We start from the raw sequence: 14,692 nt of genomic DNA on the forward strand, positions 1-14,692 counted from the left end.
TCCATTCTTTGTATCATTACTTATTTTCATTACCTGAAATGACCTTTTTACCCTTCTTCAACTGGTTCATCTTCCTCATTTTTTTGAAATTTAGCATACAGATACACTCCAAGAAACCTCAACTAAAGCACTCAAATGATATGAAGGTCTTTTGTATGTGCTAAATTTAACACAGTAATAATTGCACTCACTGAACTTCCAATTTCAGGCATGGTTTTACATACCGTATCTGTATTATTTCATCTAATCCTACTAACAACCATAACCAGTGAGATACTACTATTAGTCTCATATTATAAATAAGAAGACAGAGAGGGCTCATGTAACTCTTCCAAGTCTCATAACTTATAAGTGGAAGGACCCAAAGCAGCCTGTCTCCATCCTGAAATGGCACCAATCACATTTTAATGACAATCAGTGTGTGCATGTGTCCTGTGCATTACACTCTTCCTCAATAGAAAAGCACACTGTTTAGGAATGCAATATTAGAATTCAGGGGAAAGCTCCAGATGGGGGACATCAATTTAAGCATGTGTATTGCAGTTGATGATTGAAGCTAAGTATTCGCTGGAATCACTAAGTAGAGTTTGGAGAGTGGAAAAGTACCGGAATTGAGGCTGGCATCTCAGAGCAACAGATGTAAAGGGCAGTCGGAGAAGCAGAAATCAGTCACAGAAGAGAAAGAACAGTCAGGAGTGAGGAAAAAACGTCACGAGGTACAGGAAGGACTGTTAAAACAGGAATGATCTGCTCAGTAAAAGGCAATAAGAATGTCAGTAGCATGAGGACTAAATGAAATGGTTGAACAGAAGGAAGAAATCACAATGGGTGGTGGATAAATAAAAAGTGAAGGCAGTAAAGATGGCATGCATTCTCATGAATTTCAGCAGTGAATGAAATTCCGGAAGGGAATTGGGGGAGGAATCAGGATTGGCAGGAGGGGTTTTTAGTTAAGAATATTTGCCAGTAGACAGAGAAGAAAAAGTGAAGAAAGGAAAGATTGGAGAGGTAAGAGAAGGAGGAGAGATTGTTGGAGCATGATTGAAGAATCATCCCACCTGACAGGAAGGATGGCAGCAACTATGAATCCATTCATTTGCTTTCACATGCCTCCTGTGTGCTAGATACTGCTGAAGGCACTGGGGACTCAGTAGTAGTCAAAAGATACACAAACCCTTGTCTTTCTATATCCTACATTGGGTTTAGATTCTAGTGGGAGTTAAGAACACAAAACAATAAAAAGCAAAACCTTAGATGTTTATTTCTCATGCTATAGAGAAAAGTGAAACAGAAAAAAGCGAGAATAAGAGAGTGGGGATTTTAAAAGGAGTACCCTCAATAGGAAGATGCTATTTAAGAAAGTCCTGAAGGGGAAAAGGAGATGGCCATATGACTGTTTAGAATAAGAGTATTGCAGATCATTCAGATAGCAAGTACAGGGGCCCTGTAATCAAAATGTGTCTTAGGGACTCATGGGCTTCTCTCTGGGTGTTGTGGACCTGAGAAACCTTTTGTAATCTTATATTTGGTACAAGGTTGTCAGCTGACCTGAAGATGGCTCTATTGCATACAAATGACTATGAAGCTTTCCCAATCTGAAGTTTTGCCAGATCTCTGAGAACTTAACCTCCCTCCAAAGTCAGAATCCAAGTAGGCCTAAAACCCTCTCAGCTCTGGGCCTCAGCAGGGCAGTATGTGCTGAACAAGAACAGGAACCAAAGGAACAGTGGTTAGCGATTGACTTGGTTTGTGAGGACCAGCAATCCAATGAGGAGAGAACCTGTCCTTGTTGCTGATTACCAACACCAAAAGAACAATAATGTCAAGGAAATTGTGAAGTATGCCCTAGGTGTGGTTTGTGAGGTTTGGGAATGTTGTTTAATCAAGACAGAGGACACTGTTACTTTGCTAATTGTAAGGTGATTGTACAAGAAGCTGATGCCTGGAGTTTGCTGATCAAAACGGGCTATCACTTCTCCAGTCTCAAGGCAAATCCAATATGATTCTTCCTCTAACGACTGGCCCTTTTCTAAGTAGAGGTCCCAGAACTCATATGATGCTTTTTGTTCTTTCACAATACAGTTCTGGACCAGGCTCTAGATGTGCCTTGGGAGGCAGCTTCCTAACTAAAATCAGACAGAGGACAAGCTTCTAATGCAAATAATGCTCTTCCTCTAACAGTTTAAGGTTTCTCAAAGAATCTACTCTTGGGCAATCAGGGCACAGGAAAAAAGGGATCAGGTGATGGTTTGGTTTTGTAAAATAGGGGTTTCCTTATATTGGCACCTGGCTACATATTCAGTCTCTTTTGTGTACCATCACTAATTGTTTAATCTTGGAACAAAAGGTTTTCTAGGAATTTAAAAGATATCTGAAATAGAAGTCTACATTTATATTACTTTGTCCTCAAAATTCTTAAAAGATGTAAGTTGATGCTTTAATCCTATTACTTATCGTATTCTGGAAAATATCTGTACTGCATTTCTGTTATATTCAACCATATACAGTACAAATTTTATGTCTCATGTCTACAGTATTGTTTAAAAGAATAAATTATATCACTTTTTAAAAATTCAATTTAAGATGTAAATTGATATTCCATACTTTTAAATCAGCATATCATCATCTGATTGTGAATTACAGACATACTCTTTCTCTTATTGAAACAAACAAAATAATCAAGCCTGGTGCCATGGTGCATGTCTGTAATCCCAGCAACTTGGGAGGCTGAGGCAGGAAGATAGCAAATTCAAAGTCAGCAATTTATGGAGGTCCTGAGCAACTTAGTGAGACCCTGGGGATGTGGCTAACTGGTTAAGTGCCCCTGGGTTCAATCCCCAGTACCAGATCACCATTGCCATCATCGTTATCATTATCATCATGCAATGCACAGTGAACTTGAAGAGTGGGTATTTGACCCCTTTCCTGGCTGAGGTTCTTTACTGCATTATTACCATTCCATGTATTGGAAGAGGCAGTGGATGCTTTTTATCTTGAAGTATATTATAATTATAGTTGAAACCTTAAGATACAAATTAAAGTGTTATGTTTCAATGGCTTGTATTGCATTACCTTTTTTCTAGATATCTAGTATTCAAATGTTACTCTATTTAAACAGAAAAATAACATGGAAAAAACAGACCAAACATCTGAGGGGCCTGAGTGGGGAAAGCAACTGGACAAATGTAGGAACCAATGCAGTGAAAATGAGTGGATGAGGCAGTTCCCATCAGGGCTCAGGAGTCAGAGTCTGCAAGAGGAAGAAAGGCAGTCAAGCAGGGTGCACCTCTGTGGGTCAAGACCTCGAAGACCCCGAGGAGGATGAACTGGAGCTTGGTTACCATCATGGGCATTGGCAAAATATGCACATATATTGAGCAATGGGAGTTATGTTTCTTATTTACAGATAAGGGAGCTACAAAGATGAAAAAGGAGGAAAGGAAAATGAGTCCTATGGTGTTGGGTTGGAAGTTGAGGTACTGGTATGAACTGATAGCTTTCAACATACAGAAATCAACGCCAACATGGAGAGAGGGCCTACGGAATGGAAGAAAATCTTTACCACCAGCACCTCACATAAAGCAGTAATCTCCACGATATACAACAACTCAAATGACTGAACACCAAAGAAACAAATGACCCAATCAATAAATGTGTAAAGGAACTGAACAGACACTTCACAGAAGAAATAAAAATAGTTTGAAAATATGTGAAAAAATGTTCAACATTACTAACAATTAGAGAAATGTAAATTACAACTACACTGAGATCCCATCTCACTCCAGTCAGCATGGTGATTATTAATATTACAAGTAACAATAAATGTTGGCGAGGATGTGAGGAAAAAGGTACACTCATACGTTACTGGTGGGACTGCAAATTGGTGCAATCACTCTGGAAAGCAGTATGGAGATTCCTTAGAAAATTTGGAATGGAACCACCATTTGACCCAGCTATCCCTCTCCTTGTCATGTATACCCACAGAACTTAAAATCAGTGTACATAACCATTTCAATGTTTATAGCAGCTCAATTCACAATAGCTAAGCTATGGAACCAACCTACATGCCCTTCAATAGATGAATGGATAAAGAAAATGTGATACATACACACAGTGCAATATTACTCAGCCATAAAGAAGAATAAAATTATGGCATTTGCCAGAAAATGGATGGAATTAGAGGCTATCATACTAAGTGAAATAAACCAACCCAGAAAAAAATAAATAAACACACAAAGGCTGAATGTTGTCTCTGATATGTGAATGCTAACACATAATAAACAGGGTAGAGAAGAACATAAGTTTATTAAGTCTATTGGATTAGACAAAGGTGAATGAAGGGAAGGGAGGGGGTTATAGGAAAGACAGTAGAATTAGTCTGACATAACTTTCCTATGTACTTATATGAGTGCACAACCAGTTTAACTCCACATCATGTTCAACCACAAGAATGGAAAGTTATACTCCATGTATGTATATTAAGTCAAAATGTACACTACTGTCATGTATATCTAAAAAGAACAAAATAAAAAATATAAAAAGAAATCAAGGTAGAAATATAGTTGTGTGTGAGTGTACATATGTGTGTGAATGTTCCTACAGACATTTCCTGACTATCTGTCTATTCAATGGACCTGGGAACATCAAAACCCTAAGGGTGCCCAGGTTTTAGTATCTAAATAGCACTCTTCAATAAAGGGAGTAAGGAAAACATCAGAAAAATGGCTGATTCTAGGATTGGGTTGGAAATGTATAAAATTAGCCTGACATTTTTTTGAGACAAAAGGAAATAATAAATATTATGGTGATATGTCAAAAGCTTATAGGAACTACCCCTGAACAAATATAGGACAATTTGAGCATTAAAATTAATAATGATTCTAATAGATTGTATCTCTTAAAGTAAAACAAAAATTCACAATTCCACAAAATAAATAAATAGGAGAAAAGGAAACTTTCTTAAAGAAGAATACCACCAAAAGTAAGACAAAGTCACAATTCCACAAAATAAATAAATAGGAGAAAAGAAAACTTTCTTACAGCAGAATACCACCAAAAGCTATGAAAGGAACAATGGAATTAGAAAGCCTCCATTGAACTAGGACTACAAGGAAAAGGTTGGATAAAGATGTGTGCATATGAATCAAAATGCAGTCTGTAAAAAGTAAAAATAAATAATAAATAAAAAAAGATGGGATATATGCAGTCTCAGATTACCTCCTCACAAAATCCTTATTGTCAAGGGAAAAATAATAACATTTTCAGTGGAAAAACTAAACACCCCACTCAAGTTGTCAAAGTCCATATCGCCAATGTGGGACAGACACACTTTGTGTTCATCTTATGAAATTCAGTGAGACGAACAAAGAGACAGTTCTGTGAGGTTCCTCCCAAAATATGTATTTTAATCTAATTATAAAGTAATAGCAAACAAATTGAGAAATATTCTTATTTTGCTATTTCATGTTTATGTGTCTAAGTATGGATTTTCAAAAAGTGTATTTATCTTGATTGGGATTCATCAGATTTTCAACCTAAGGACTTTCATTAATTTTGGAAAGTTCTCAGTCAATATTATTTTAAATAATTGCCTCTGCTTTGTTATTTTTGTATTCTTTTACTTTTATTTTTGTACTTTTCAATGAGATATAATTCGTATACTATAAAGTCCATACATTTAAAGTGTCAAATAGTTAAACATATTTGCAGATTCTAGAACTATCAAAAGAATCTTATTTTAGAAATCGTTTAGAATAGTGTTTTAGCAAACTAAAAGAAAATTTGTATATATCAGGAATCACTCTTCATTGTCCCCCACTCCCCGACAGTCTACTTCCCTTTAGTTCCAGGAAACCACTAATCTAGTTTCTGTTTTCATGGATTTGCCTATTCTGCAAATTTCATATAATATGTAGACCTTTGTGACTGGCTACTTCCAGTTACCATGATGTTTGTAAGGTTTATCTTCATGTTGTAGCATCTATGGATGCTTCATGGATTAAAAAAAAATCCATTATATGCATATATCACATTTGGCTTATCTGTTGACCAGTTGATGACATTTGAGTTGTCCTGTTTGGTGGTTACAATTGATGCCACTATGCACATTTGGGTAACACATGCTTGCATTTCTGTTGGATAGATATCTAAGAAGGGAATTCTTGAATGATATAACAAATCTATGCTATATTGTTGGAACTTACAACCCATTTTTCAAAGTTCTGCCCCATTCTTTGTGCTTTCTTTCCTGAAATTATTTAAAGAAATTGAAGACCTCATTCTGTCCTCCCAGTCTCTTGAATTTTCTTTTTCTTTTCCACCTATTTAATTCTTGATGCCTCTAGGGTGTTCCTTCCAATCTATAACCAAGTTGTCTTACTCTTTTTAATGGTGTCTAATTTGATGTCATCCATTCAACTTTTACTTAGAATTACTGCATTTCTAATTCTATATGTTCTATTCATTTTTTTCCCAAACTGCCTGAATATTTTTAATAATTTCTACATCAAATTTTCTTTCCACTTTTAAATTTTGAAGCACAGTAAATATGCTTATTTTGTATTTTGAATCTGTTTATTTCAGGATTAGGAGTTTTTCAGAATTGGTTCAGTCGTATATTGTTTCCATTGACTTATTCATGGTGATTTGTTTCTAGAGTGTTCTATAATTTACAATGTTAGATCATTTCCCTTGGGGTTTTATTAGTGGAAATTCTTTAAGTCCTATATCCAAAGTTTAGTTCTCCAAAGGGGATTTTTATTTACTTCTTTCTAATGCCTGCCATTTTATTTTATTTTATTTTATTTTATTTATTTTATTTTATTTATTTTATTTGTACCGGGGATTGAACTCGGTGGCACTTAACCACTGATCCATATATCCAGGCATTTTTTTTTAGTATTGTATTTACAGACAGGGTCTCACTGAATTGCTAAGGGCCTTGCTAAGTTGCTGAGGCTGACTTTGAACTTGTAAATTGAGCAGCTGGGATTACAGGGGTCTACAACCACACCAGGCCAATAGCTGCCATTTTAAATTTAATTTTCTTTAAGGGAGTAATATCAAATGTGTAGTATGATTTTTTTTCTTCCTTCTTTTCTTTCTTTTTTCTATAGACCACCTCAGGACACATGCATCTCCTTGGTTGTTGGAAATTCTTGGGCGTTTTTTTCTTAATAATTTTTCCTTCCCTTCTTTCAATTCTGTTTTCTGAAATTCTAAGGTTTGGATTTTCTAACAATTTTTCACATATATCTTACATTTTATTTTGTATTTCACCTATGATTACTTTCTGCTTTGTGATTTTGCTTCACTTAATTTTAATTTTATAATACAAATATTTTTGTTGTCTGTTGGATAATTTTAATTTCAATAATTATATGCATGTAAATGTACATTTTATGCCTATTTTTATGATCAATTATTTTTGTTTCATAAAGAGTTGAGAGATTCATAGATCCCTAAAAGAAGGAAACAGTTATGAAGATTGAATAACATACTGAATTGAAATAAGCTAATCTCTTAATTTTTCATCAAAGAGTTTCCCATTCCTTTACTCTACATACATAGTTGTATATTTATTGGTTCAGTTTTTAATATATATACCACAATCTGTGTGAGATCAGACTGGATTTACCATATAGTCAACATGACATCTAAACTAGAAGTTTCCACAGGTGTTGATATTTGGTAGACAATGGCTTTTCACTAGGTATTATTAGAACTTAATCTTTAGGAATTTCAAATACTGACTATCTTTAAGGGGAATTCCTTCTCCCCATTTCTGTTGTCCATGGAAATGGATTTTCCTTAAACCTTCTTGGACTCCTTGCACTTTTTCACTCACCCTGCATCTGGAGAAACATGCTTCTTCAGATTCTAAGTCTAATTTATTTTGTAGTGTGAGACCTATTCAAGACTAACTCAGAGAAGGTGAGTGATATATATAAAATCCCTCCAGAAAATTCCAAATACCAATGAGGAATAGCATTTCTTTTTTGGATATCATTGACTGCACAAATACAGGCACCACCTTGGTGACTTAGATCTAAATATGTTAAATAACCACTTGAGATAACACCAATCTTTGGAATTTAGTGGCATTTCAAAGATCACAATTAGCTTTCAATCAGCATAATTCATAACTGAGGGTCTAGTTCACAATGAGATAAATTAAAGCCTTGGTGTATGGATAGAGAAAGGGATGGATGAATGGATCTAGTGGCATAAAAGCTCTAAACATATGAGTTGTGAACCTGGCCAATTATTTTTCTTTAGGAATATCATGCAAGCAGAGATTTGGTTCCTTTATCTCAAAAAAATTGGTTAGAAGTGAAATACACTTTTACCCCAATGTTGAATCTATCCTCTGGGAACTTTGAAAACATATTCAGGTACGTTTGATGATGTGGTAAGTTTCATTCAAATTGTATTTTGATGCTGAAAAAAAATCAAAATCACAAAAGAAAAATATTAGGAAAACTAGTTATTTAATATTACTGCCATTTTACTAAATACGCATTAAGAAGAAACAATAGAATCCAAAATAACTGTTTGTATGTTTAGATGCCACCTCATTGTCCTTATTTATTGTTTATTCTTCTCATGGGACCTGTTCTCTATGCTGCTGCTGAACTAAATACCAGATGAGCCCGTTCTCTCTTCCATACGGTCTTGTTTAAATAGAAGAACTATGTGGAGAGAATTGCCTTTTAAGAGTAACAACCCAAAGATGATCCTATACTGGTATTAATACAGATTTCATAGTGGCTGTATTTATGAAATGAATATCCAAAGCATCATCCTAGATACTTACCATATCCATCTCATTTAGTTCTGACAACAAAGCCTTTGACATTATTTCTCAGTTTAGACCTGAGAAACTGAAGATCAGAGATGTCAAGAAACTTTCCTAAAGTCACACAAATACTAACTTTTAGAGATATTAACTTATAAAATAGCCCTGTGTATGAAAACTACATTTTAATTTAGGCAAAATACCTGCAAAGAAACTGAAGAGGAAAGTGGAAAAGTAATACCTATCCCCTCCTTCCTGGTCATCTCACTCCTAGGGCAAGTCGTACTATGTAAAACTGTTTTGGATCTCTACAAACCAGAAGTTGCCGGCACAGGTGGTATCAGAAGAGAACCAGGAGCGCCCTCCATGGGTCCAGTTTCCCAAAGGTAATCAGTACTATTATGATCTTTTCTACCATGAGACTTTTTTTTTTTCCTAACCCAAACTCCTAAGAAGGCCCTCCCTAGGCTAACTTGGAGACTTTCCAGGACATTTTCTTTTTAAAAATACACAAAAATGTCTAGAGAGATACCCACAAAACTTGCAGAAGAACATTCCCTCCTGGAGTTTAGAACTCAGTCAGATCTCCAGGGTTCTTTACAGATGGAGCAAATAATGAATCTCTGCCTGATATCAATTAGCCCCCATGGCATGCATCCATGCAGATGATTGGACAGGAGAAAAAAATCTGCCTGTGATCTGATGCCAGGAGCTGTGTGCTGCTCAAATAATACACTACAAATGTACAAGGAAGCTGTAATGTTAGTTAACTCCTTCAAAGGCACTTAAATTATTCAACTATTTCCTGAGAAATAAATAAATCTGATATCAAAATGGTCAACTTTTCAGAAAGCCACTGGTAGTGAGGAAAATCTGGGGACTCGTGATCCAGAGAAATACATTTAGGCTTAAGGGAAATAAGTGTTGGATCCTCCTTCAATCACCCCTTCACACCCCTCTCCCATCCCCCTATGCCCCAAGAAAGCAAGCAAGGGAGCTGCAGTGTGCAGACCTCCTCATTTCCTCTGTAGGAGCAAGCACTGCAGCGAGCTGGAAACCTCATATTCACAAGGCAAACAAAGCATCATTTTTTAATGACTCTTCTGAATACATTTTTGCAGCAGCTTCCCTAGACCTGCTTGTCATAATGGTTTCTTCAAACGTTTTTTAAAGCCTGTGATGTTCAAGGCCCTAGCCTTCCCCCTCTCTTGCTTGTTTTTTTTATGTGTCACAGTTGTCAACTAAAATAGAGCACCTAGCCTTTGTTTCAAGATGGTACCTGATCAATATCATCAATCCGTCTCTCTCTCTCTTCCTCTCTCTCTCTCCCTCTCTCTCTCTCTCTCATGCTCTCTCTCTCTCTCTCTCTCTCTCTCTCTCTCTCTCTCTCTCTCTCTCTCTCCAGCTGTATCCATTTCCTCCTGGCAAAAAGGGACTTTATGAATAAATGATACTGAAATGCTGAGGGTTCAGATACTAAATAATGAATTTCACCACCAAAAACACAACAACTTCTCCAATCATAAAATACCGCTCCTTCCATATTGATTGTGCTTTGGCAACTAGATGCAGTGCTAGGCTTCACTCTGCAAGGTGTTTAAAAAGAAAAACAGGTTTACCCAGGATTTATCATGTATGGAAAAATGTAATCTCTAAGTAGGCTGTCTGCTAATGTCGGGCATAATGTTTCTTCATAATGGTTAACCCTTTTTCAGGGAGTGGAATAATGCAAACAGTGCCTCTCTCTAGATGGGAACTTTGCTTCATGGGACATTACAGTAAGTGTGTCATCTGTTCTGTGCTGTTGTGCGGGTACTAGCTTGTAATGATAATGCAAATCTCCTTTTATTATTTGTTTAAAAACCTGCTGTGTGCAGGGATTGGAGCATCCTGCGGCAGGACAGGGACTAGGTCGGAGTGCCTGCAGTGCCCGTTCATCCTCACGTTGCTGGGTGCTGGGTTCGCGGCTCACTTACTGTTGCATGTAGTGGGTCAGGGTTTGGGAGCATTTGTTGTCTGCTCAAATGTGACTTGCTTTCCTATTTCCCTCATGAATGGTCTCTGCTGGCGTATTTCTGATGTGCAAAGAATGCCAGTATCCGCTATCTGAGAGCTGAGTGGGGTCAGGGAGGGTAGATTCTTGGCATGTGATTGGCAAAACCTGCCTTCTCTCAAGTTGTAGGCTAACTTTTTTGACTGAAATGTTCCGTGTCTGCCTATAAATTTTACTTTACTGCCTATTAATGTCAGAGAAGCTTCATTTTTAATTAGATAGAATCAAGTAGAGTTTGTTTTATGGGAAACACTGCATTCCAACTACATATTTTGAAATATATGTTGTATAGTACAGGTTATCAGATGATGTCAGTCATAGGACAGAAGCAAAGTAAGTTTTGAGCATTGTCTATGCTGTGTATATTTCATGAAATTTTACTTAAGCTGGATTGCTATTATTTTAATGTTGAAAAGCACAAATGTTTGCTTCTTTCTTTTTTTAAACAGTCACTGCTTGAAAATGAATATTTGTTTCTCTTTTTCAATTATCAGAGGACAAAAACAAATGTTCACTTGTTTACCTGTATGCCAAATGTATACTAAAATAAAGCACATATTTTCATTTTATTTAAGACAACCTTAATTTAAGGAAAAACTACAGGCTTTAATTTAGAGCTACTGATGCAACGAGATGGAGGAATATATTTGAGCTATTAGCCGTTTCAATCTCCTGCCCACAAATAATTGATGAGTTTCTATTAAAGATTGACAAGCTAGCAGAGTGCAACGCATTTTTACTAGAAAATGCAGCATGGGCAGTGAATATGCAATATTCCTTTTATTCTATTGCTCCACATTAACAGTTCTGGAATTAAGCATTATTTTTCTATAGACCTATTGATTAGCATTTAGCTGGAGATGTACATGTGCCTACTCATGGTTCCCTCCCTCTCCATAATAATAATTTGAAGTCCCTCGGTCATTACTCACAGTCTGTTTTCATGCTAGTATTTCAAGTACATGAGGTTTTCATTTGCCTCCTTAGTACTGCCTGGTAAGGATTTAATGCTATGTTGAAAAATCTTAACTGGCCTTCCTGACAATTAGGGCACCGGGTAACACCACCCAGAGACTCATCAGGACTTATGACTAGAACAGTTCCTCCTCGGGGTCCCAGTTCTGAAAGTTAATTTTAGTTGTCAGTGTCAATGAAGGGTATAACTTGCTTTATAGACAGTTTTTAATGTATCTGTTTCATAGAGTTACTTTAAAGGAATATGGAGATCACATTGTATTGTATTCTTTACATACTTTTAATTCATGAAGCAAAATATTTATCGTAAGGAAAAAGTATTGTAGAATAGAAGCTCCCTTTCAGCATTGTTTTACCGTCTTTGTACATTTACTACCATCAGGCAGTTCATTGGCACTTGCTGAATAATTTCATGTGATAAGAGTTGGCTTTTTAAGTGATGTTGTTTTCCCTGCCTTTCCCTGTGCTGTGATCAGCTCCTTCTCTTGTTTTGAGAGCATAGTAGCAGCATAGCAGCAGTGTTCCTCTGAGAACTGATTTTAAAAAATCCTTATTAAGGGGACAGAAACTATTTGCCATATTTTAAGTAACTGGTTTTCTGAACTAAACATGTACAAATCTGTACTTTCAAACTTTCTTATCACCAGTACATACTGAACCCACCTATAAAATGCTGTGGGGCATTCTATATACACAAAATCCCCAGAAAGTAATTGGATGCACATTTAATTTGCCCCTCATTTCATTTGGGCTGCCCCATTACAATCAAGTGGTAAAAATGGGGCAATTGGCATGATTTTCCACAAAGTGTTGCTTTTTAATAAAATTCTGGTAGAAACCTCCTCTTACCTAGGGCAATTCTCTGCTGTGTTTGCCCTCTTAGGAAATCATATACAATGACATCGAGAGTGCCAGCTGACATGCTGTCTGCAAGGACAGGTTCAATAACATGCATATTTCTTTGTAAACTAACTGACTACATCATATAACAAGCACTCAACTCAAATCAAAAGTTTCCAGATCTGAAAACTTAAACACCGAATTGTGAATCTGGGTATAGTTTTTTTAAAGGACTGAGACAGCTGAATTTTGTGGTCTATGCCCTTCTTACTTGAACCCATTACATCTTTTTATTTTTGTAGTCATTATGGAGAACCAAAATCAATCTGAAATCCACCTTCACTGAAAATTAGCAGTATCCAAAGCACTCCAAACATCCCAGAAATTCTAAAAGCAGTTTTGGGTTTTATTCATAGTACATGGTTACATATAATCTGTGGTAAGGTGTTTTAAGACTAGGTATAATTTTGGGGTATGCACACCTGATTTTCTAAGGTCCTTATGAATATTTTTTTTTCTGTATAAGAATAAATAGGTGAAAATAGTTCACCACCATGTGATTTGTTTTATCCTTAGGCATTGCCTGAGGTTACCAGAACATCCCTGGTTTTCAGTATTGAAAAGCGAAATGCACAACAATGAAATTTTTATTAAAATGTATGTTAACCCATTACTGTATGTTCATTTTCAATTCTTTATAAGAAGGCATGATGTATCATTTTGTGTGTGTCATTCTTTTAAAAAAAAGAGATGAGTCAAGTAAAGGAGCAAATTTAATGGGGGAATTTTATGGGAAACATTATACAAATGGCAGTGTGTGTGATTCCCATTATTAAAATAATTTGTCATTGTATGAAAAAAAGGTATAAATTTCAAGAAAGAGTCTTCTTTGGTTATCTGCCCTTTTATAATGACAGTGGCTTCTGTGCAGTAAAGACAGACACGTTCTCAGGCAAAGCCCATTTCAGGCCAGAATTTCTGAAAGCCCTATTAATGTTTCATGCTAATCAAGGAGAGTGGGAAATAGAGCTGACAGGTGCTTTCTACTCTGCTTATTCCTGTCTTCCTGCATTAGACATTACTAGCTACAAAAGGGCCAATGGGGTTCTTTTCCAGTGCATACAGTAAGAAGGGCAAAAATAAAATGATTCTTGGCTTAAGTTTGCTGTTGTTTTCCATCTTGGATGAGCTGATAACATTCTTGGTCATATGAGTGCATTGATTATTAATAAATCTGTTTTGCTTTAAGCCGTAACCTCAAAAGGGATCTACCATCTGAACCTAGCATTCCAGCACAGTGAGCCATGATATTTGTGAATCTATAAAAAGTTCCATATGGACTTCCCATGTTAAAATATTGTACATACAAGAAACTTGAGTTATTTGCCTGTATCTGCCATCTTAAATGTACATTTCATTGGTGGATCTGATAAATTCAGTCTCTATTATGTTATCTAAGGGCATAATTTAGATTGGAATAAATACACATTCTCCTTCACCAGAACACTTAAACTTAACCACACTCGTTAAAGCCCAGTACCAGAATGAATATATTTCATCACCTCTGGTCTAAGAAAAGATACTTTGTTGATTGGGGAAAGTGTGTGTCTGTTTATGATTAATGTTGTTTTATTTACATAATTTTTAAGCTGATCAAGTCTAATAATTTATGTAAAAGATACCTTATTATGTAAAATCAAAGTATTTTGTTTTTCTGGGAAATTTTTTTTATTATAAAAATTATATGCCTAAAAATGGTATCTTAACATGACTGACTTTTCCACATCTTTTATTCATAGAAAACTTTTTTTTTTTCTTAAAGTGCATTTAGACATGCCAGGGACTATTACCTTCAACTTTAGCTACTGAAAGCCTGCCATTTTCTGACACCTGCTTTCTTACTTAGGAAGGTAGAAGGTGACATATGGTGCCTTTGGGATAGAGTACTGTGCAAAGTTTTCAAATAGCAAGGGTTAGGACACACAAAAAATGCTTTAATAGGAGAACAAACTGCAGGTACCCATAAC

The sequence above is a fragment of the Sciurus carolinensis genome, chromosome 5, assembly GCF_902686445.1.
Source record: "Sciurus carolinensis chromosome 5, mSciCar1.2, whole genome shotgun sequence".
Classification (NCBI taxonomy): domain Eukaryota; kingdom Metazoa; phylum Chordata; class Mammalia; order Rodentia; family Sciuridae; genus Sciurus; species Sciurus carolinensis.